Source organism: Dipodomys merriami, unplaced genomic scaffold, assembly GCF_024711535.1.
Source record: "Dipodomys merriami isolate MVZ:Mamm:240054 unplaced genomic scaffold, mDipMer1.0.p SCAF_384, whole genome shotgun sequence".
Lineage (NCBI taxonomy): Eukaryota > Metazoa > Chordata > Mammalia > Rodentia > Heteromyidae > Dipodomys > Dipodomys merriami.
In genome coordinates, this window is record NW_027205426.1 from 191,225 (window position 1) to 212,510 (window position 21,286).

General features: G+C 50.8%; 2 long non-coding RNA genes across 2 annotated transcripts; one reads left to right on the forward strand and one right to left on the reverse strand.

Moving 5' to 3' along the window:
* Positions 1 to 5,038: 5,038 nt before the first annotated feature.
* On the reverse strand, positions 5,039 to 8,496 carry LOC138805094 (uncharacterized). Its single transcript, XR_011365437.1, has 3 exons — positions 8,327 to 8,496; positions 6,082 to 6,486; positions 5,039 to 5,140 (listed from the first exon to the last, which is right to left on the reverse strand). It is a non-coding gene; the product is annotated as an uncharacterized lncRNA (long non-coding RNA).
* A 4,169-nt stretch (positions 8,497 to 12,665) lies between these two features.
* On the forward strand, positions 12,666 to 15,266 carry LOC138805095 (uncharacterized). Its single transcript, XR_011365438.1, has 3 exons — positions 12,666 to 12,755; positions 13,489 to 13,932; positions 15,168 to 15,266. It is a non-coding gene; the product is annotated as an uncharacterized lncRNA (long non-coding RNA).
* The last annotated feature ends 6,020 nt before the right edge of the window (positions 15,267 to 21,286 follow it).

Below are 21,286 nucleotides of genomic sequence, written 5' to 3' on the forward strand. Positions count from 1 at the left end.
AGCTCCATCTTCTGAGAAGACACCATCCATTCCACTCCTCTCCTCCGTCCCATCTTTGAACACAGAATAAAGAGTTGCGAACTTCAGCCACCCAGCCACTGGCGCTTCCTTCTCTTTCTAACTATGTCAACACTTGTTACCCAGCTTCCTTCCATCCTTGTCCCCTCTGCACCTCCTCACCTCTGGGAACCACTCTTCTCCTCTCTACCTCCACAAAATGAGCTTAATTAGCTTCCCCTGAGGAGAGGAGCTGATTGGTAGTTCCGTTTCTGAACCAGGTTACATGTACTGAGTGTAATATCCTCCAGCCCATTCTTTGAATGGAACTGCCCAAATGACAGATTTCATTTCTTCCCATGTTGAATCTTCCTCCATTATGTGTGTTTGTGTATGGGTGCTTTGTGTGTGAGAGAGAGACATACAGAGAGAGAGAGACAGAGAGAGAGAGAGAGACCTAGTCACTAAGAATTACTGCTTAGCATTTCCAATATAGCCTGGTGATAGAGAATCACTAAATATCACATACTGGTAACTTCATCTTGACTCTCCAAGAATCTGAACATAATCCACATTATAACCTCCTCTCATCTAGACGGAAGAATATAGAAGACTGGTAAATTGCTGCATGCACCTAGTCTTCAGATGTCTCTTCTGAGGTAGTTTAAATGGTGATTTTCACCATTTAACGCAGTCTTAATATTTAAACAATACTTAAACGTTGGGCTCTTTAAATATTAGCGTGAACTCGGGGGAGTGGGCAGAAAGGCGCGGGATGAGGTGGTGGGGGGTTGGGGAGCACAGAGGAGTTTCAGGGTCTCAGCAGGCTCTGTTCTGATCAGGTAATCAGCAGGAGACAAGGCCTTGGTCTCAGGCTCTCTTCCCAGACCGCAGGTGCATTTCTCCAGGAGGGAGGGGAAGCGGGGAGCTCAGCGGGGTGGGAAACAAGGACAGCTCAGGGAAATGGCTGTCACAGGGGAGGTAAGTGCTTTAGGTGAACTCATCTCCCATCATTCATGATGCTGGAGAAGCACAGGAAACAAGGGGAAGGGGGCACTCTTGTTTTGTCTGGCTGCTTCCCACTGATGTGGGATGATGAGAGGAGCAGGGGTCTTGGGCTTTCAGAATCAGGTTGTAAACTTTTGAGCAGAAAAGATGGCTTTGCATAAAAGAAATGCAAATCAAAACAACATTGAGATACCACCTCACCCCAGTTAGAATGGCTATAATCAAGAACTCTAATAACAACAGATGCTGGAGGGGATGTGGACAGAAGGGAACCGTACTGCATTGTTGGTGGGAGTGTAAACTTGTTCAACCACTTTGGAAGGCAGTATGGAGGTTCCTCAAAAGACTCCACATAGAGCTCCCCCATGACCCAGCAATCCCACTTTTGGGCATTTACCCAAATGTTCACAAACAAGACCATAAAAGCTACCAACACGACTATGTTTATTGCAGCATTATTTACCATAGCTAAGATATGGAACCAATCCAGATGCCCCTCAGTAGATATTGATGGATCAAGAAAATGTGGTATATATACACAATGGAATTCTATGCCTCCATCAGAAAGAATGACATTGCCCCATTTGTTAGGAAATGGAAAGACTTGGTAAAAATTATATTAAGTAAAGTAAGCCAGACCCAGAGAAACATAGGTCCCATGGTTTCCCTTATTTGCAATAACTAGTATATGTCTGAGTCAAGCAGAAAAGGTCAGATAAGGTGATGTTAGGGAAATGAACCCTAAGGTATGTATTCAAATGTTTTTTTTTCTTTCATGAAATTGCTTCTAACATAAGATTATTTCTTTGTTGCTTTGTATGTCCCTCCCCCACAGTATAACCCCTGCTTTCACTGTATTTGATGTCGGTATAATTTGTGGAGGGGAACGGGAAAAACAAGTCATTTAAATAAGGATACAGGTGGACCCGTTGCAACAATGAGAAGTACAAGTTGTCATGTCGAAAACGAACTTTACAAATTTGATGAGGGGGGAGGATTAGGTGGGGGGGGAGGCTGGGAAGGGATGGGAAGGGGAAACAAAGGAGCAGGCTACAATGCTTGATAAGAAATGTACTCATTATCTTGCCCATGTAATTGTAACCCCTCTGTACAGTATTTTCACAATAAAAAAAGAAAAGATGGCTTTGCCAGGCTCCTGGGTTTCAGCCTGAGAGAGAGCTGTTAGGGAATTGGTCAAGAACTTCTCTGTGGGTCTGAAAAAGGTAAGAGTAGGTAAGTTGGAAACTTGAAACAAGAGTGATGGAAAGTGACTTAATCTAAAGCACTATAGTTCAAAGCCAGCCTGGGCAGGAAAGTCTCTGAGAGTACTGTCTCCAATCAACACCCAAAACCCAGAAGTGGAGTGATGGCTCAAGTGGTAGAGCACTAGCTTTGAGCAGAAGAGCTCTGGGACAGTGCCCGAGCCTGAGTTCCACCATCAGCGCTGATGCACAAAGTCCTCCAAAGCTTTGCCCATAGTTCCTGCAGAGAGATGTCAGAGTCAGACCCCAGTCCTCTCAATATCACCCCATCCCTTTGTTTTTGAAGAGTTGTCACCTCTCCTGTCCTGTGCTCACCTTCAACACCTCACACGTGTGGGAAAAGGTAGCCCTGACCATCCCAAGGGAGCAACTGTGAGGGACATCTGGACCCCAATGTGCCCACCCTGCCCACCAGAGAATGATCTTTGAGAGGGCATCCAGAAAAAGGAGGCCCTGTACCAGACTGCTCCCAGGCCCCCTCACTAGCTCAGGGGAGCTTTGGCCTATATCTCAGTCTCTGACCACCCTAGGGGAGTCTTAGCCTGTCTCAGTCATCCTCAGTGAAAGTGAACTGAAAATCACCATTTAAACTACCTCAGAAGAGACATCTGAAGGCTAGGTGCATGCAGCAATTTATACCTGTTTTCTGTATCCTTTGGTCTAGACAAGGGAAGGTCATTAAATCATACGGAAGGTGTTCATATTCTTGGAGAGTCAGGGTAAAGTTACCCGTATGTGATATTTGGTGATTATCACCAGACTATATTGGAAAATCTAAACAGTAATGCTTAGTGATAACTAGGTCCAATATACACACTGCACACCCACATACAATGGAGGAAGATTCAGTATGGGAAGAAATGATATCTGTCATTTGGGCAGTTCCATTCAAGGAATGGGCTGGCGGATATTACACTCAGTACATGTAACCTGGCTCAGAACTACCAATCAGCTCCTCTCCTCAGGGGAAGCTAATTAAGCTCATTTTGTGGTGGTAGAGAGGAGAAGAGTGGTTCCCGGAGGTGAGGAGGTGCAGAGGGGACAAGGATGGAAGGAAGCTGGGTAACAAGTGTTGACATAGAGTTAGAAAGAGAAGGAAGCGCCAGTGGCTGGGTGGCTGAAGTTCGCAACTCTTTATTCTGTGTTCAAAGATGGGATGGAGGAGAGGAGTGGAATGGATGGTGTCTTCTCAGAAGACGGAGGGCCTCACTCGCCGCACACTGCAGAGACATGGTGCATGGGGTGGATGGGCGTGGCCTTGGAGGTGGATGGCTCAGTGGGGGCCGTGGCAGGGCTGTGGGATGAAGGCGGGGCCGAGGGGAAGGGTGCACTGTTCAGATTGGGCTAGACATCAGAATCACCTTGGACATGTCCCAAAGTGTTTGTGTCTACATCACACCCTCAGACATTATGATTTAATTCAAGTGTGATCTGTCTTGGCCAGTTGGAGTTTACAATAAAAACAACAAAGAACTTTTATCATGTGGAAGAATTCTGAACCTAGAGGAAAGCCACAGGACTGGTACAAGGGAATGTCAGGTCTCAGACTGGGTTCATGTTGACCCCCTTGAATTCGTTTACCACATCCAGTTAAAAGCTGCATCTGATATAAATGTGTGTCCATTCCAGGGCCCCCCTGGAGCCCGGTGAGGGTTTGTGGCTCCCAGGCAGCCCACATATTCCTGAGGACCAAGGACTCTGTCCTCATGGAAACTGGTGACTTCTGGGTGAGAGACCCTCAGATTGCTGACTCCATCTGGTGTCTCATTTGTGTTTTTTATTTTCCGTGCAGAGGAAGCCCTGGGTGCCTCCATCTCAAGTTACCTACCAGGGCCAGAGAGGAGACTGATGGGTCATTTCACAGTTTCTCTGAGATGTGCTATGTGCACTAAAACCTAAAGCCAAATGGGCCACAGAAATGAAACTTTTGTTCTCTAGTTAATGCCTTCCATTGTAAACTTCCCTTCCTAACTTTATGCTTTGCGTATTTTGCTTTCCAGTTGGACAAATTGACTTCCCCATTGCACAGCCTACTTCATGCGCACTTTCAGAACATCCTGAATTCTTGGGGAAGTTCTAATGTTCATGGCTCGTGCATCAGCAGCATGGCCAATGAGAGTCTCTTCTACTCAAACCGTCTTGGGAAAGTGGCGGTATTCCTGCTCATCTATCTCGTTTCTTCCTGGCTCCTTCCTGCCAGATCCTGCCTCCTTCTGAGTGTAGCTGGGCCATGTGTGCGGTGGTCCTCGTGGCTGAGGGCGTGTGGTAAGGGAAAGGAGTGGTAGCTTGTGAGGTGAGGGGTCAGGGCCTTCACTGCCACGCTCCTGTTCTGTCGGCCGCACGGACCCGACAGCGAGACCCACCCTGGCTAGAAATGGACAGAGGAGGCTGAAGGACTGAGGCTCTTGGCATCTCCAGTGGCACAGCCTCTGTGCACAAGACTCCTGCAGCTCACAAAGGCTTTCCTGATAGTCTCCCACCCTTCCTAGGCCCAGAAAGCCAACACCATTACACCATTGCAATAAAGTGCATCAGGCAAGAGGTAACTAGGAAAAGGGGGGGCTCAAGGGACCTGAGAAGGTCTGAAGACTAGTGTTTGTGCAATGCATCCCAGTGGGTGTAGTTGGGGTTGGGGTCTGTGGGAAACTTTCCCCTGGGCAGTGGACCACAGGATAGGCAGATGGTGGAAGCAAGCCACGGGGACCTGGGTTATCTGCTGCCCACCCTCTCACCCCACTCTCCACCCCTCAATGAGAGAGGGCAGACAGAGATCAATGCTAATTCTTTTATTGGGGTACTAGGGACATCGTAGATATGGCCATGCTGTCCCAGTGGCAGAAGGATCTGAAGGGCTTCCTCTTCTTATTCCTCTCCTGAAAGAAACAAACAGTTATGGGAACCAATAAAGAAGGAGCTGCTGTTTTGGGGGTAGGGGAGTTGAGGACCAAACTCTGGCCCTTGCCCTTGCTACACAAGCTCTCTTCCACCAAGCTAAATCCCCAAGCCCATCAAGGTGGGGTTTTCCTCTTTTATTTTCATTTAATGTCCTCTCCTTCCTAGTTTTTTTGTTACTTTTATGATCAGCATCTAGGAGATCATGGCTATGTGGAAGTTGGGGAAAAACTTAATTGCAAGTTGTGTCTCTTTTGGTTGTGACTGAAGTTGTTCAAAGACACATCTAAGAGATGGTCTGCCTCGGGTCCCTCCCAGTGAAGACCAGGACCAGGGCTGAACGGGATAAACTTTTGGAGAAGGGAATGGAAGGTCAGATGAGATCTGATTGCTCCTGCCTTGGAGCTCCTGCAGATGGCTTTTCAGTTTGAACACAACTTAGATGTACAGGCTAAAAACCTGGGTAACACTTAGCCACACTGCACGTAGCTATCACTTGTAGGGACAGTGGGTGAGAGCAGGTGAGGTGAGGCGGGAAGGGCCGGGCAGGCATTGCGGTGGCTGCTCCCAGAGGCGGGAGGGACACGGGCAGCAGAGACCACACCGAGGTCTCTGCAGTACCCACAGGCCCAACAAGTCAGTCAGCCAGGGATCCCTGTGGGTCGGAACCTGTGCAGGCGCCCCTCAAACCCTGAGATTCCTAGGACCACATGTGGACAGCTGGGGTCCTCTGTCCACCCTGGAAGACCTGATGTGTGGTCCCAAACCACACGATCTCAACAGATTCCCCGAGACTACATTCCCTGCTACTGTCTGAGGACGGTCAGGTGTGGGTGTTGCATGAAAAGTGAGTTTGAGCCGTACTGGTCCTGGAATGTGATTATTGGGGGACTCTCCCGGAATGTGATTTTTGTTGACTGACCTTCAGAAGGTAGCTCTTGAGGTGGAGGTGGAAGTTCCTGTGGGTTTGGATGGGGTGGGAGCCTGAAGAATGAGGGTTTGTATGGGTATCCACCCTGTCTATGTCCTGGGAATGGGTGTTTTAAATGTAGCCAGGACAGGGGTCTGTGTGCTGGAGCAGGCGGGGGAGGAGGTTGCTCTTGTCTAGGCGGGGGAGGAGGCTGCTCTTGTCTAGGCGGGGGAGGAGGCTGCTCTTGTCTAGGCGGGGGAGGAGGCTGCTCTTGTCTGGGATGTTCCTCGTCTTGTGGATGCTCTTCCTGATCACCATTTCTATCTCCTTCTCCATTTCCTTTTTCTCTGTCTGCATCAGAGTTTTCATGCGCAGTTAACTCGGGTTGCTGGTCAGGCTCTGTTGCTTCCTCAGCCCCTGTGTGGTTTTGGCACAAAAGAGAAGACACACTATGGCGGGGGGGGGGGACACCCCTGGCTTTGGATCTCTCTGACCTTGTCACCCAGTGCTTCCTCCCTGAATCTCCCTCTGCTGATACTTCCTGCCCCCCACCACAGTTCTCCATCAGTTCCCCTCTTCATCCAGACATTGGTCATATCCAATGGTCGTATCTCATGGCTACGTTCCTAGAAGTACATTCCCTGAAACTGTCCCCAAGTTAAGATCCGGGGTGTCTGATTTCAGAGAAGAATTCTCTAAAGACAGAAGAGGAACAAAGCAAAAGGTTGATCCATGTGGTTGGCAGTGTTCTGGGTTTTGTTTTTGTGAGCATGCTCCAAGTACTGGAAGCTTCTGTGTTCAAGCCTGGCTCCGGTGCCGGAGCAATGAACTGCCGGCCAGTGAGGACTGGGAGCCAGTGGCGTGGGTGAGGAGGAGCAGGTGCGGGGCTCCCGGCTCGACTGTGTCCCTGCAGTCAATGCCAGAAACACAGCTGAGCAGAGAATCAGCCACAGTCACGGGCGTTGTCTCCCTCCCTCTCCGGAGCCTCCTCACCCTACCACTGTTGTTGGGATAGCAGATTATTTCTCTGATCTCCAGGCCCTACAGTTGTCCTTTAGTTTTAAAATTATGCCCTTTAGTTCTCTTGATCTTACATCTTTGTATCTGGAGGAAGCATCATAGTTATTTGTATTTAATTCCCTAGGACCTCTTGAGATTTTGCCTTTTTCTATGCATGTTAATTGTAGGTATCAATGCCTTCTTTTTCTTCATCACCACTAATAAAACTAAGCAGATGTCTTGGGATAAAAGAGGTGGGCGGGGGGGGGGCGGGGAGGGGAGATAAGAGAGGGTCACAGGTCTTTTCTTGTGCCTTTTTTTGTGAATTACTACCACTGTGGAGAGAAGCCCTGTACAGGGCAAAAGCCACTGATGCCTTCTCTGTGCAACAGAAGATGCAGAATTTTCCCCTTGCAACACCTGCCTCATTTTTCAGTAGTTATTTCTTCCTGGAAACAAACTTTTGTCATTCAAACTGGTCCTTCAGAAAATATACGTATATTTATATATACAGAATATTGATATAGTAATATATTAACATTAATAGATTGCTAATAATATTCATATACATTATAGAAACATATATAATATATAAATGTTTCTATTATGTATTGTTAACAATTGTATTAGTATTTGGATATATTGATATGTAATTATTCCCAATAATAATATATTAGAAAATATTTAACATATATATTTCAATATAATCCTTTTACTATTAAATATGTATATATACTTTTTAAAAATTTGTGTGTCTGTGTGTATGTCTGTCTCTGTGTGTGTGTGTGTGTGTGTGTGTGTGTGTGTGTGTTGTCCTTGGACTTGAACTCAGGGCTTGCCTACTGTCTGAGCTTTTTTCCATCAAGGCTCCCATTCCACCACTTGAGACACAGCTCTATTTCTGGATTTTTGGTAGTTAGGTAGAGATAAGCATTTCAAGGGTTTTCCTACCTGGGCTGGCTTTGAACTACCATCCTCAGATCCCAGCCTCCTAACTAGCTAGGATTACAGGTATGAGCCATCAGGGCCTGACTCTACACTTGTTTATTCCTTCCCGGTATTGAGAGATACCTTTGTGCAGTGGTGTGACTCTCCTTATCATTCGCCTGGTGGAGCAGTAGCTGTCCCCCAACAATAAGGCTGGGCTGAGCAGAGAGGCCTTAACTGCCCTCACCTGTCCTCCCCCCCTCCCCCCTCCTGTCCTGCAGTGCCTCCTCAGGCCCACGCAATGTTCACCCCACGCAGTGTGGCCCTGTACCTTGGTTTACGCTCTGAGCAGAGCTGAGGGCCAGCAGGGCCGCGGTGAGCAGGACCAGCAGCATCATGGAGGAGGCTCTGGAGAGGCTCTGGAGTCTGTACTGGGAAGCAGGGCCACTCGCTTTATGAGGAGAAGGACAGAACAACGGAGCTCTGAGCTCACCCAGTGACCTCACGCCAGACAGAGCGGATGCTTCTTCTGGACCTGAGCCCGGCAGGATGCAATGCCCGTGTGTCAGTCAAAGCGGCGTGTCACCTGACTGTGAACCGCTGTGGAAAGAGCACTGTCCTGGCAGTTATCAGAGCAATCAGAGGTGACATGTCCTCATCATCACAAGCCCAGTGGGTAAATTAGAAGGTGCAACACCTGCACTGGGTGTCATTGTGTGACATCTGGGCTGGGTTGTTATTGTGTGACATCTATACTGGTTGTTGTGTTGGTGGGGGTACGATGGATCCCTCTGTGTGTGTGTGTGTGTGTGTGTGTGTGTGTGTGGTTGAGAGTTGATTGCTGTAGGGTAAAACAACGGCGATGAACAGCGGAGAACAGCACAGCCCAGTCTCCATTAACCATGATGCATCCATGATGATGTACATAATAGGATACTCAGCGAGCCTTTTCATTTTACGTTGTGATTTCCACTTATCTTTCGACAGGTCCACTTAGCACATGAACCGCTATAGTGCCTCACATCCGACCCTCAGCCTCCCAGGCCCAGGAACAGGGCCTGGGACGCTCATGGCCAGGTGGATCACAGAGCCTTGCAGATGGAGCTCAACTGGCCTTAAATACTGTGCTCTTACCAAACACCCTCAGGGTGGGGACAGCGAAGCAGTCCCTGGACTCACCCTGGGGCTCGCAAGGCAGCAAGCGCAGGTCTGAGCCTCTCAGCTCCTGCCTGCCTTCACCTTCCCAGAATCTTCTCTCCGGCTGGTCTAGGCCTCGTGTGGAAGGTGATGATTGATCACTGTTGCTCTAACAGTTCGCCCACAGCTACACATGGATCCTGGGAGTCTGGCCAGCCTCGTCACCAGCCTTGCATTTCCATCTGCAGAGCAGCCCATTCCGAGCTGGCTTCTCAGACCCTCCCTCCACACAGGACGTGCCCGCCACACTCTGCGGCCTTCAGTGTTCAGTCTCCTGCTAAAGCAGAGGGGCTGATGTCTCATGATGCAAACTGATTTTCTCCAGGTATCACCTATAACATTTCACTTTCCTGCAGAATTTAATTTGTAATACCAGAATCTGAATGACCACGCACTACCTTTCTTTTCTCTGTGCATTTGTTATTATGAAGGTGATGTATGCAGAGTCACCATTACCTAAGTCAGGTTACCAGTACATTTATGTGTGGACCATGTCCTCCCTTCCCCACCCACAAGCTGTAGAGTTCATTCTCCACATGGTGTCCAGTAAGGACCATGGCTGCATTTGTTACCCTCTTTCCCTCCGTTTCTTAAAACTTGGTGACACGTGGTTTTGTGTGTGTGGACCAGGCTGGCCACTCTCTTGTGTGGGGCAGGAAGCTGCTCACACTTGCCTGGGTGGAGCTGAACTCCTCGTGTCTTCTCCCGACCCCTGGGCGCCTGTGGTTCCCTTAGCGCCGAGGGCCGGCACACTAGGGGCCGTGGTTGTGGATCCTCAGCAACTCCACTGTGTACTGAGGACAAGGCTCTGCAGTTTGTCTCCTCTGAGCTCTCTGGAGAGCCTCAGAGACTATTGTGGGAACTGAGCATGGGGGGAGAGAGGAGGCCTGGGGGCTGGCAGTGGCCAAAGGCCTCCTCACCCCTGGGATAATCACAGATGCCTTAGGAAGGGGGGATATCTGAGCAAAGGTGAGGATCCTGGATGTATGAGCTGAGTGGAACTTCCAGGCCTCATAGGACAGAGTGGCTGCTTAGTGCTGGCCAGTTCCTCTGTTGTCCCTGGACTCTCTGATTCCTGCAGACATCACACAGGAGAGGGGCTTACCGAGGGCCTTCACATGGGCAAGGCCAGCACAGGAGGGCAGAGGGCAGAGGGCAGAGGGCAGAGGGCAGAGGGCAGTGCCAGACTGCTGTGCTCACATTCACGCTGCGGGCGGAGGCCAAGCTGCATCCTGATGAATCCCACTTTGTTCTTCTTTAGTCAGTCCCAGTGCAGAGCCGATCATTCTCCCAAATATCACTCACCCCACGCCCTTCCATCCTGTCAGAAATGAGTGAAGATGTCAATGTATCATGAAAGGAAAATACCAGGCTTGGAATGGGCAGACACGGCCAATGGAAGCCAAGGAGAAGCGGGCGGGAGGAGGTCAGTCAGGAAGGACGGGGCGGAGCTGCACGGGCCGGGCCTGGGCGGCGATGTGGACATCCTGCCACCTCTGCTTGCCTTCTGTCATGGGTTCAAACCCAGCGTGCTTCCCAGAAGGTTCTAGAGTGCTGTGTCCCCAGATCTGCTCTCCTCCACATCAGCCTCACGGAGCCCAGGAACGGAAACGATGTGGCCCCACAGATAAGGGAGAGAGCCATGGAAGGTTGCTGTGGGCTGGACTTGGTGGCCGGGTTCTCCTGGACATTCCCTCCGCACAACACCCTCTGCGTCCCGCCATTTGTGAGGAAACCGAGTCACAAGCGTATCAGAATAAAGGGCAGAACGCCAACTCAACAGACCAACAGGTTTGATTGGAGAGTGAAGGCTGAGAAGAGAGACCGAGTCTCCTTCGTGCGGGCCCATCCTTACCACCAGGGAAGGACGAGTAAAGTGGGGGGGGGCAGCAGAAGGAAATGGGGTGTGGTGGAGCGGGGGTCGGGGAGCACGGAGGAGTTTCAAGGCCTCAGCAGGAAAATGCTGCCTTGGTCTCAGGTTCTCTTCCCAGACCTGGGGCGCATTTCTCCAGAGGAGGGAAGGGGGGAGAGAGAGGGGTGGACTCAGTGGAGTGAGCCACCGCGAAGATAGCTCTGGGATTTGGCCGTTGGGGGTGATGGGTGCTTTAGGTTAAGTCACTTTCCATCTTTCCTGATCCAAGGAGATTTACTCGGTTCAGACCCACAGAGGAGCTCCTGACCGATCGCACAACAGCTCTCTCTCTCCCTGGCCACGGCCAAGCCATCTTCTCTGCTCGAAAGTTTAAGCATGAGACCCTCAACCCCCATTGCCCTACATCAGCCGGAAGCAGCCGGACGGACAGACGAGATAACAGAGCTCTTTACGGCTTGTTCCTCCAGCCTCAGGAAAGATGGAAAGAAACTTAACCTAAAGCACCCATCTCTCCCCTCCATCTGTGGGGCCATGTCGTTTCCATTCCTGGGCTCTGTGAGGCTGATGTGGAGGAGAGCAGATCTGGAGACACAATACTCTAGAACCTTCTGGGAAGCACTCTGGGTTTGAACCCATGACGGAAGGCAAGCGGAGGTGGCAGGATGTCCACCTCGCCGCCCAGGCCCGGCCCGTGCAGCTCTGCCCAGTCCTCCCTGACTGACCTCCTTCCACCTGCTCCTCCTTGGCTTCCGTGTCTGCCCATTCCAAGCCTGGTATTTTCCTTTCATGATACATTAACATCTTCACTCATTTCTGACAGGACGGAAGGGCGCAAGGTGAGTGATATTTGGGAGAATGATCGGCTCTGTGCTGGGAACAACTGAGCAAGAACAAAGCGGGATTCATCAGGACGCATGTGGATGTGAGCACAGAGGCACAACACGGCCCGGCTCCTGTTCCTGGGCCTGGAGGCTGAGGGTCAGATGTGAGGCACTGGCTGTGTGCTAACCGGACACGTAGAAAGATACATGGGAATCATGAGGTAAAATAAAAAGGCTCACGGAGTAATGTACATTGTCACAGATGCATCATGGTTAATGGAGACTGAGCTGTGCTGTTCTCCGCTGTTCAGCATCATTGTTTTACCCGACAGCATCAACTCTCTCTCAAACACACACACACACACACACACACACACACACACACACACACACACACACACACACACACACACACACACACACACACACACACAGGGTTCCATCATACCCCCTCCAACCCAATACCTGGCACGGTGCAGATGCCACACAACAGCACCACACAGGTGTCACATGGCCTTGTCCATCTGACTAGACTTCTGATGAGGAGGAAATGTCACTTCTGAATCCTCTGATAACAGCGAGGACAGTGCTCTTTCGTGACACGCCACTTTGAATGACACATGGACATTGCATCCTGATGGGCTAAATCCCAGAACGAAATGATGGACGTGAGCCCCACTCTTTCTGGCGGGGGGGAGGGGGGGACACCCGGTGAGCTCAGAGCTCCATTGTTTTGTCCTCCTCATAAAGCGAGCCGCCCCGCTTCCCAGCACAGACTCCAGAGCCTTGCAGAGCCTCCTCCACGATGCTGCTGGTCCTGCTCACCGCAGCCCTGCTGGCCCTGAGCTCCGCTCAGAGCGTAAACCAAGGTACAGGGCCACACTGCGTGGGGTGGACGCTGCATGGACCTTAGGAGACACTGCAGGACAGGAGGGGGAGGGGGGGTGGACAGGTGAGGGCAGTTAAGGCCTCTCTGCTTGTTGGGGGACAGCTACTGCACCATTAAACTGGGGGTGTGGAGTTCTCCATCCTGTGCCTATGGGGGTGGGGAGACCCCATGGCTTCTCCTTCCCGGATCCTCTCCACCACAATTCATGGGAAACACACAAAGGTGCCGCCCTCCTGTGTCTCCACTCGCTTGTGTGCCTGGTGCTCGATTTTACTCACCTGTGAGAATTCCATTCAGTGGAAACATCCATAGGCCCGCGTGTGCTCTACCCCCCTCCCCCCCTCCCGCCCTCCTCCCTTCCCCTGTCCCTTTCGCTTCTCCAGCCCTGACGTGGAGCTTTCGGTTGCTCTGGGGCTCTGGCGCCCGGGCTTGAACTCATAGATGTCCAGTTAGTACAGTGCATAATGGCCGATGGCACGGCCATCGCTGGACACTTATCTGTGCTCCCCTCCCATCTGAAGTTGGAGACACCCTCTGTCGTGGCCATTCACAAGCACGTAGACTACCAGGAATGCAGTTGCCCAGGATTAGGAGCGGTGGCGGGGTTAAGGGGACACGCCAGAGACCCGGGCTGGGAGAGAGGCCTCAGGCTCCCCACCACAGAGAGACCCCCCTCTCCGATGGAGTGCAGCTCTCCTGTGTGCCCCACACAGATGCCGAGGGGCAGAGCCCCCCCCAGGAGGACCCTGCATCCTCCGATGTGAGTGCAAACTCAGACAGCCAACAACAGAAAGAAGACTCGCCCAAGCCGGAGAGTCCTCCACAGAACCAGCCTCCCTGGGATCCTCATAAACTCCTCAAAAAATGGACAAGACACAGTTTATTTGGAAATCAATACAAGACGGCCATCTCCGGAAAACTGCAGGCAAGTGTTGAGCATAATATACTCCATCAGCTGCTGCAACTGTTGTCTGGACAAAGGGACCGCCCACAGCCGGCTCCTGACGCCCAGCCTGCCCCTGACGCCCAGCCTGCCCCGGCTCCTGACGCCCAGCCTGCCCCGGCTCCTGACGCCCAGCCTGCCCCGGCTCCTGACGCCCAGCCTGCCCTACAGGAGGACAGCCTGCAGTCTGCCCAGTAACCACATCCCGGGACAGGTACGGCTCGAACCCACTCCACACGCAGCACCCACACCTGACCATCCTCAGACTCAGTGGTTCAGGACCACCCATCAGGTTTTCCTGGGTGGACAGAGGATCCCATCTGTCCACATGCGGTCCCAGGGATCTCAGGGTCTGAGGGGCACCACCCCCTAGTTGACTTGCTGGGTCTGTGGGTACCGCAGAGACCTCAGTGTGGTCTCTGCTGCCTGTGTCCCGCCATCCCAAGGCCAGCCCAGCCCTTCCCGGCCATTCCCACCTCACCTCAGCCCTCAGACCTAGAGATACCATAATGCGATGCTGATAAACCCTCGACGGGCTTTTCCACAATTTTTTTTTGGGGGGAGGGTGATCTATGTCAGCACTGGGGTGTGAACTCTGGGCCTCATGTTTGCTAGGCAGGGGTTCTGGCGCTTGAGTGTCTTTTATGCACTGGTGACCTTTTAGATAGGATTTTACTTCATGCCCAGACCAATCTGCATGCCGATTCTCCTGTTTGTGGAAGCTTCCTGCCTCCCCCATGCCTACAGGAGCTCGCCACCCATGCTCAAGTGGCAGAGTCTTGTGACATTGTTTGGCCAGTCGGACCTTGGGCTGTCACCCCTCACCCTGCCTTCCATGGGCTAGGTTGACAGGACAGGGCAGGGTTGAGCTACCTGCTCACTGTATGATTTTCACCCTGGACTTAGCATATGCTCCAGCCACAGCAGAACATCCCTTGGCAGGAGGCAGGAAGCCCGCCCCCCAGAGCATTTCTTCCAGCATTTGGGGACCTTGTCTCCGAAATATTTATCCTTACACACATCACCCATTACATGATGGAGGGTAACGTCCTCCCACGACTCTTCCCACAAACATGTTTCTTAAGAAACTCACACGTCTCTCGGTGGGAATGCGTTGATGATCTCCCTAGTTTTACCAGTTCTTGTCTTGTTTTTACCATCGTCGTCGTCATCTGGATAATTTGGATTCTCACTTTTCATAACCTTGCATGGTTCCGTGGCGTGACTCGTCTGTGGTTTCTCTAGTGGATGCCTTCCCTGTGGCCCTGCAGGCCAGTCGCTGGGCCTAGGTCACAAGGGAGAGCAAGAAAGTAATCTAGGAAGGAAGAGGGAAGAAGGGGAGGAAGGAGAGGGAGAGGAGGCGAGCACCCCCCCCCAACCTAACCAACAGAAGCTCAGGCACGCACATAGTGTTCCTTCCCATGTAACTTCCTTGTTTGTTTCTTCCAGAAGAGAAATGAAAAGAGGAAGTCTTCCAGAAATCCCCAGAAGCCACAGTGTGGTCATTACCATGTCTTCAGCTCCTCAATAAAAGAATCAGCATGCGAACTCTGCCTGCCTCTCTTATTGTGGGGTTGGGGAGGAGGGCAGGGAGCCAGACAGATGGACAAGAGGTCGGCGGACACCAGATAATCCAGGCCCCCACGGTGCTGCTTTCCGAGAACAGTTCTAATCACACACCTGCATGCGCGCGCGCACACACACACACACACACACACACACACTAGAACCCTTATACACATGCAATGTTTTTCATCACTTTCAGATCTCTTCATGATATCTTAATCATCTGAGGGGAGCAAAGAAAACATAAAAGGTGAGAAAGCGGCAGAAATTAAGGCCCTCTTACATTTGGGGGATCGCTGCTGGTGAGTAGTAGAGTAGTAAATGCAGCTGGGCCTCCTCTCTCTACAAAACCCAGGTGACTCTACATCTCACTTCCTTTTAGCCGGCATCTCCACCATCCCCAACAAACTCTTGGCTGGGTTTCCGGAGCTGCAGGGAGCCCATGAGGGGCGTGGGATGCGGAGCCCTGCTCATGGGCCTCGGCCATTCTCCCGTTCTTCTCCCACTGCGTTCCCCACATGTGCCCTAAGCCCTGCAGGGCATTTGCTGCTGTACCCACAAAATCAGCATCCCATCCATAAAAGATAATAACTGCCGGGCGCCGGTGCTCACGCCTGTCATCCCAGCTACTCGGGAGGCGGAGATCTGAGGATCATGGTTCAAAGCCAGCCCGGGCAGGGAAGTCCATGAGACTCTTATCCTCAATGAACCAAAAAGAAGAAGAAGAAAAAAAAGGCCAGAAGTGGTGCTGTGACTCAGATGGTGGAGTGCTAGTCCTAAGCAAAAAAAGTACAAGAACAGCACCCAAGCCTGAGTTCAAGCCCCAGGACCAGGACAAAAAAAGAGCATGTGTGGTGGTTGGGGGGGGGGGTTAATCTGTGTGAATCCGTGTTTGTTTGGGGGCTTGGGGGGCTTTGGGGTTTTGTTTTGTTTTTCTTTTCTTTTGTTGGTCATAGGGCTTGAACACGGCCTGGGCGCTGAGTTCTTTCCCTCAAAGCTAGCACTCTACCACTTGAGCCACAGCAATCATTCCAGGGCCATGAAGCAAAGTACTCAGAGAAGAATTGCTGTATAACAGTTAATTCCTTCCTAATTAGGCCATTTCTTGATAGTGAAAGGTGTAGGAAATAAAGGACAATTCCTGGATCAGGAATAGATTATGGGAGAAAGGAGCATTGTTAAAAAAGAAGAAGAAGAAGAAGAAGAAGAAGAAGAAGAAGAAGAAGAAGAAGAAGAAGAAGAAGAAGAAGAAGAAGAAGAAGAAGAAGAAGAAGAAGAAGAAGAAGAATTTCAGATGCTACAGTAACATATTAGTAGCTAGTGCTACTAGGGTTGGAAAGTTACATCACATAAAGGGACAGATAGAAAAAAGAAGAGAGAGGAAAGGAGGGAAGGAGGGAGGGAGGGAGAAAGAGAAGAGGGAAGGGAGGGAGGGAGGAAGGAAGACATGCAGGCGAGTGGGTGGGCTGACAGGCCGGGAGGCAGGCAGGCAGGAAGGAAGGAAGGAGAGAGGGAGAGAGAGGGAGGGAAGAAAGGAGAGAGGAAAGGAGGGAGGGAGGGAGGGAAAAGAAAATTTTTTAATAGCTTCAGCCATCTCCAAGAGCTCTGCTGCTGCCTTCTGGTCTCCTGTTTGTCTGCTCGCGGGTTTTACAGCAGGCCATTGGTGTGTGCGCAGGTACGAATCACCAACCTGCTTGAGCGAGGCTGGAAACAGAAATGCACCAGAGGAGGTGAGCATGGACCATTCTGATCTGCCACAGGGAGCAGCCTTGCCAACGGGGCTCAGGGTGCAGCCCAAACAGCCCTGCTAGAAGACTGGAGCAGGAGCCCCAGGTGTCTCCCGAAGAAGACCTGGCATGTCCTCCTGGAAGGGGGTGGGCAGAGGGAGGCCGGGTGGAAGCCAGCCTCCCAATGCTTCAAGGCAGCTGGACGCCAGAGAAATGAAGGGCTCCACGGGTGGCACGCTGGCTACCCAAAATGGAGCCAGAGGTGGGTGGGTTCTTGGCAGGGAAATGCAGAACTTGGTCCCCACATACAAAGGCCGCGAGGCCGCAGGACGGAGCCCAGGCTACAGAAAAGAGAGGCCAAAGTTTGGCGTCTTTGCTTGGGATCGTCCTGGGCATTCACGGAAAGATATCAGAAGTACCACACCCTCCATTTCCATGCCCAAACTTTTAAAAATTCATTAACATAAATTACAACGTTGCCCAGTGCCTGGTATTCTAAATCAGCGCCCATGCTTCAATTATCTAGACGCATGAGGGTTTTGTGGTTGGTAATATTGCTCCGAGTCACAAATGGCCTCATAAGTGAGACAGAACTCAGACCTATTTAATTTAGAACTCCACTGGGGTAGGATATAAAAAAGCAGGCTTGAAAAAAATTCAATTACAATCATGTCTCTGTTAATTTGCCCGCAGAAGGCTGGGTTCTGTTCTCATCGTGTGCAGCTGTCTCTTGTTTGTTTGTTGTCGGGGCAAAGATGCTTACTCATAGCCATTAATATGTTTTGCCAATGTGATTTATCCACATTCATTCTTCGTGTGACATCTTTTTATTTCAATGAGGATAGTGCCTCCAAGAATGAGATTTCCATTTAAAAAAAAAAAAAAAAACAAGAAACACTGAGGCTTCCTTTCTTGGCATTTCACTGGAGTTTTTTGGTGGTGGTGGTAGTGGTAGTGGTAGATTGGGAGACATTTTTTTGGCTGGTCCTGGGGCTTGAACTCAAGTCCTGAGCCTCTTTGTGCTTAAGGCTAGTACTCTACTTCTTGAGACACAGCACTATTTCCAGCTTTTTTGAGTAGTTTATTGCAGATAAGAGTCTCACTGGGACTTTCCTGCCCAAGCTTGCTTCAAACTGTGATCCTCACATTTCAGCCTCCTGTGTAGCTTGGATGACAGGGGTGAGCCACTGGCACCCAGCTTCACTGTTTTTGTCCTACAAGAGTTGGTTGGAGCTGAGTACCAGTGGCTTATCCCTGTCATCCCAGCTACTCAGGAGGCTGAAATCGGAGGATCTCTGTTCAAAGCCAGCCTGGGCAGGAAAGTCTGTAAGACTCTTATTTCCATGAACCACCAGAAAACCAGAAGTGGCGCTGTGGCTCAAGTGGTAGGGCACTAGCCTGAGGGACAGTGCCCAGGCCCAGAGTTCAAGCCCCATGACAGACAATCAATCAATCAATCAATAAGTTGGATTGCATCCCAATCCCTTGCTTTCCCATCCTGGAGTCATTGATCGATTGATTGATCCGGTGACGGATTGATTTTGGTGGGTCTCAGCTAGCAGTGGGACTACACAGGCGAAACAGGGCTGGCTACAAGGCGGGGCCTGTGGCCCTTCCCAGAGTCACGGTGAATAATGAATGCGCACAGAGCTCCTAGCAGGGAAGTGCCGTGGCCAGCAGCATCTCCTAGGGAACTGGAGACCATCAGAGCTTGAGAAACCTGGAAGATCATCGAGGACTCTCGTGTGTTACACCTGAAGAAACGGTGCTCTCTGGCACTGCACGGAACGCTGGGTCCCCAGCCGGCAGTGATCCTCCGGGAGGCTCTGGAAACTTCCAGAGGTGGAAGACGTCGTGGCTGGGGTGTGCCCTCGTGGCACAGAGCTCCCCCTCCCCCACCTGGGAGGAGCTGGCGTTTTCACCCTGGGGAACAGAACCCACAGAGGACTTCATCGAGCAAAGTGGCTTGGGACATGTGATCGCACATAAGGACGCTTAAGGATTGTTAAGTACTTTGAGAAGAACCCTTACAAGTATTTGGAACTCATTCATTACCTTCCAGCAAGCCTGCCAGTCATTTAAAGTCTGTCTAATGGAGTGATGCACAGGGGCAAGGAAAATGAGTTGAGGTGTGGAGACAGGCTTCACAAACCAAAGCCTAAGGCTCGAGCTGGCTCACGGGGCGTGTGCAGTTAGCACATAAATGCTTGTTTCGTGTGTGGATGGTGTCATCCATCCTGCAGGCTGGGGGGGAGGCAGGATTAGAACTGAGGTCAAAGCAAAGTCACCTCACATCAGTGGCAGTCAGCATCCACACACACTGGACAGTTCCTAAAACCCAAGCGTGGGACACCTGACACGCGGTGACTGAGAAGAATCGCTGAGTGAGGCACTGGTGGCTGACGCCTGTCATCCCAGTTACTCAGGAGCCTCAGCTCCGACGATCATGGTTCAGAGCCAGTCTGGGAAGGAAAGTGCGTGAGACTCTTATCTCCTGTTAGCTACACAAAAAGCCAGAAGTGGCCCAAGTGTTAGAGCACTAGCCTTAAGCAAAAAAAGCTCAGGAACAGTGCCTGGGCCCTGAGTTTAAGGCCCAGGACTGCACGGAAGGAGGGAAAAAAGGGAGGAGAAAAAAAGAAAGGAAGGAGGGAGGGAGGGAAGGAAGGAAGGAAGGAAGGAAGGAAGGAAGGAAGGAAGGAAGGAAGGAAGGAAGGAAGGAAGAAAGGAAGGAAGGAAGGAAGGAAGAAGGAAGGGAGGGAGAGAAGAAGGGAGGGAAGAAGGGAAGGAATAAAAGGGTGAAAGGGAGAGAAGGAAGAGAGAATAGAGGCTGACACAGAGTATCAATTTTTCTAAGAGAAATGGACAAATGACTGTCTTTGTCAGAGGCAAAACTTCATGCTTTCCCTTTTTCTCTTTTAATGAAAGAAAAATGCATAGCCCAGCATGGGAAAACTTATCTTTTCTCCACGTAACTCTTTCCTAAGAAGTTCAGGCTCTTGGCTGGGAAGGTGGCTCAACGGTAGAGTGCTTGCCTTGCATGCATGAGGCCTGGGTTCAATTCCTCAGCACCACATAGCAGAAAAGGCCTGAAGTGACACTGTGGCTCAAGTGGTAGAACGTTAGCCTTGAGCTGAAGAGCTGAGGGACACCGCCCAGGCCCAGAGTTCAGGCCCCACAACCAACAACAACAACAAAAAAGTTCAGGCTCCTCTGTCCTGCCCTGGCAGCAAATGTCCAGCAGGTGGCAGAATGAGACAACATGAGCGGGAATTCTCCGGGCTTCCATTTCTGGCTGATTTCCTCTCTTTCCTGAGCATCTCTCAGGAGGAGGAACATTAGCCTGGGAGTTTGCAGCTGGCACTCACAGCCTGGGTGTACTTGTGACTTGAATGAATGAATGAGTGAACGAGTTTTAACAGCTCACCTAAACTGGAACAAAGCCATCACTGAAATAATCACAAGTCTCCTCTATTTACCCCTCCACTGCGATTGCCACTGTACTTAGTTTTCAGGTGAGTTCAAGGCCTGTCTCATGAACCTCCTTGAACTCATGGCCTCACTAGTGCCATGATCGACCCTGCCTAACTAGTTTTAGGGTACTATTAAAATGCTCCCTACAGCTTTTATCCTCTACTTAGTAACATTTTTCTGTATCCTTGGAAAACTTTTCCAAAGTTCACAGGGAATTTAAATTTTGATTTAAGAAATGCAATAGTGACAATTTCAGGCGCAAAGGAAATCTAGTTGGGTGCAGGTGGCTCACGCCTGTAATTCTAACTACTCAGGAGGCTGAGATCTGAGGATCCTACTTCAAAGCCAGCCAGGGCAGGAAAGTCCACCAGACATTTATTTCCAATTAACTACCAAAGAAGTTGGGAGTGGAGCTGTGGCTCAAATGGGAGAACACCAGCCTTCAGGGGGGGAAAGCTAAGGGACAGTGTGTTCAGGCTGAGTTTGAGCCCCAGTGCTGGTGTGCACACACACATGTGCATGTGTGCATGCATGTGTGCATGTGTGTGCACACCTGTCTGAATGAAGGGTAAGCCAGATGTAGTAGTTCACGCCTGTCACCCCAAGGATTGGGAAGATCTAAGAAGCAAGACTTTGACTCAAAAATAACGAACACCAGCTGGGCGCCGGTGGCTCACGCCTGTCATCCCAGCTACTCAGGAGGCTGAGATCTGAGGATCACAGTTCAAAGCCAGCCCAGGCAGGAAAGTCCGTGTGTGTGCTCTCTGGGGATTGTGCACCCGTGACTCTGGATCTCCATGTTTC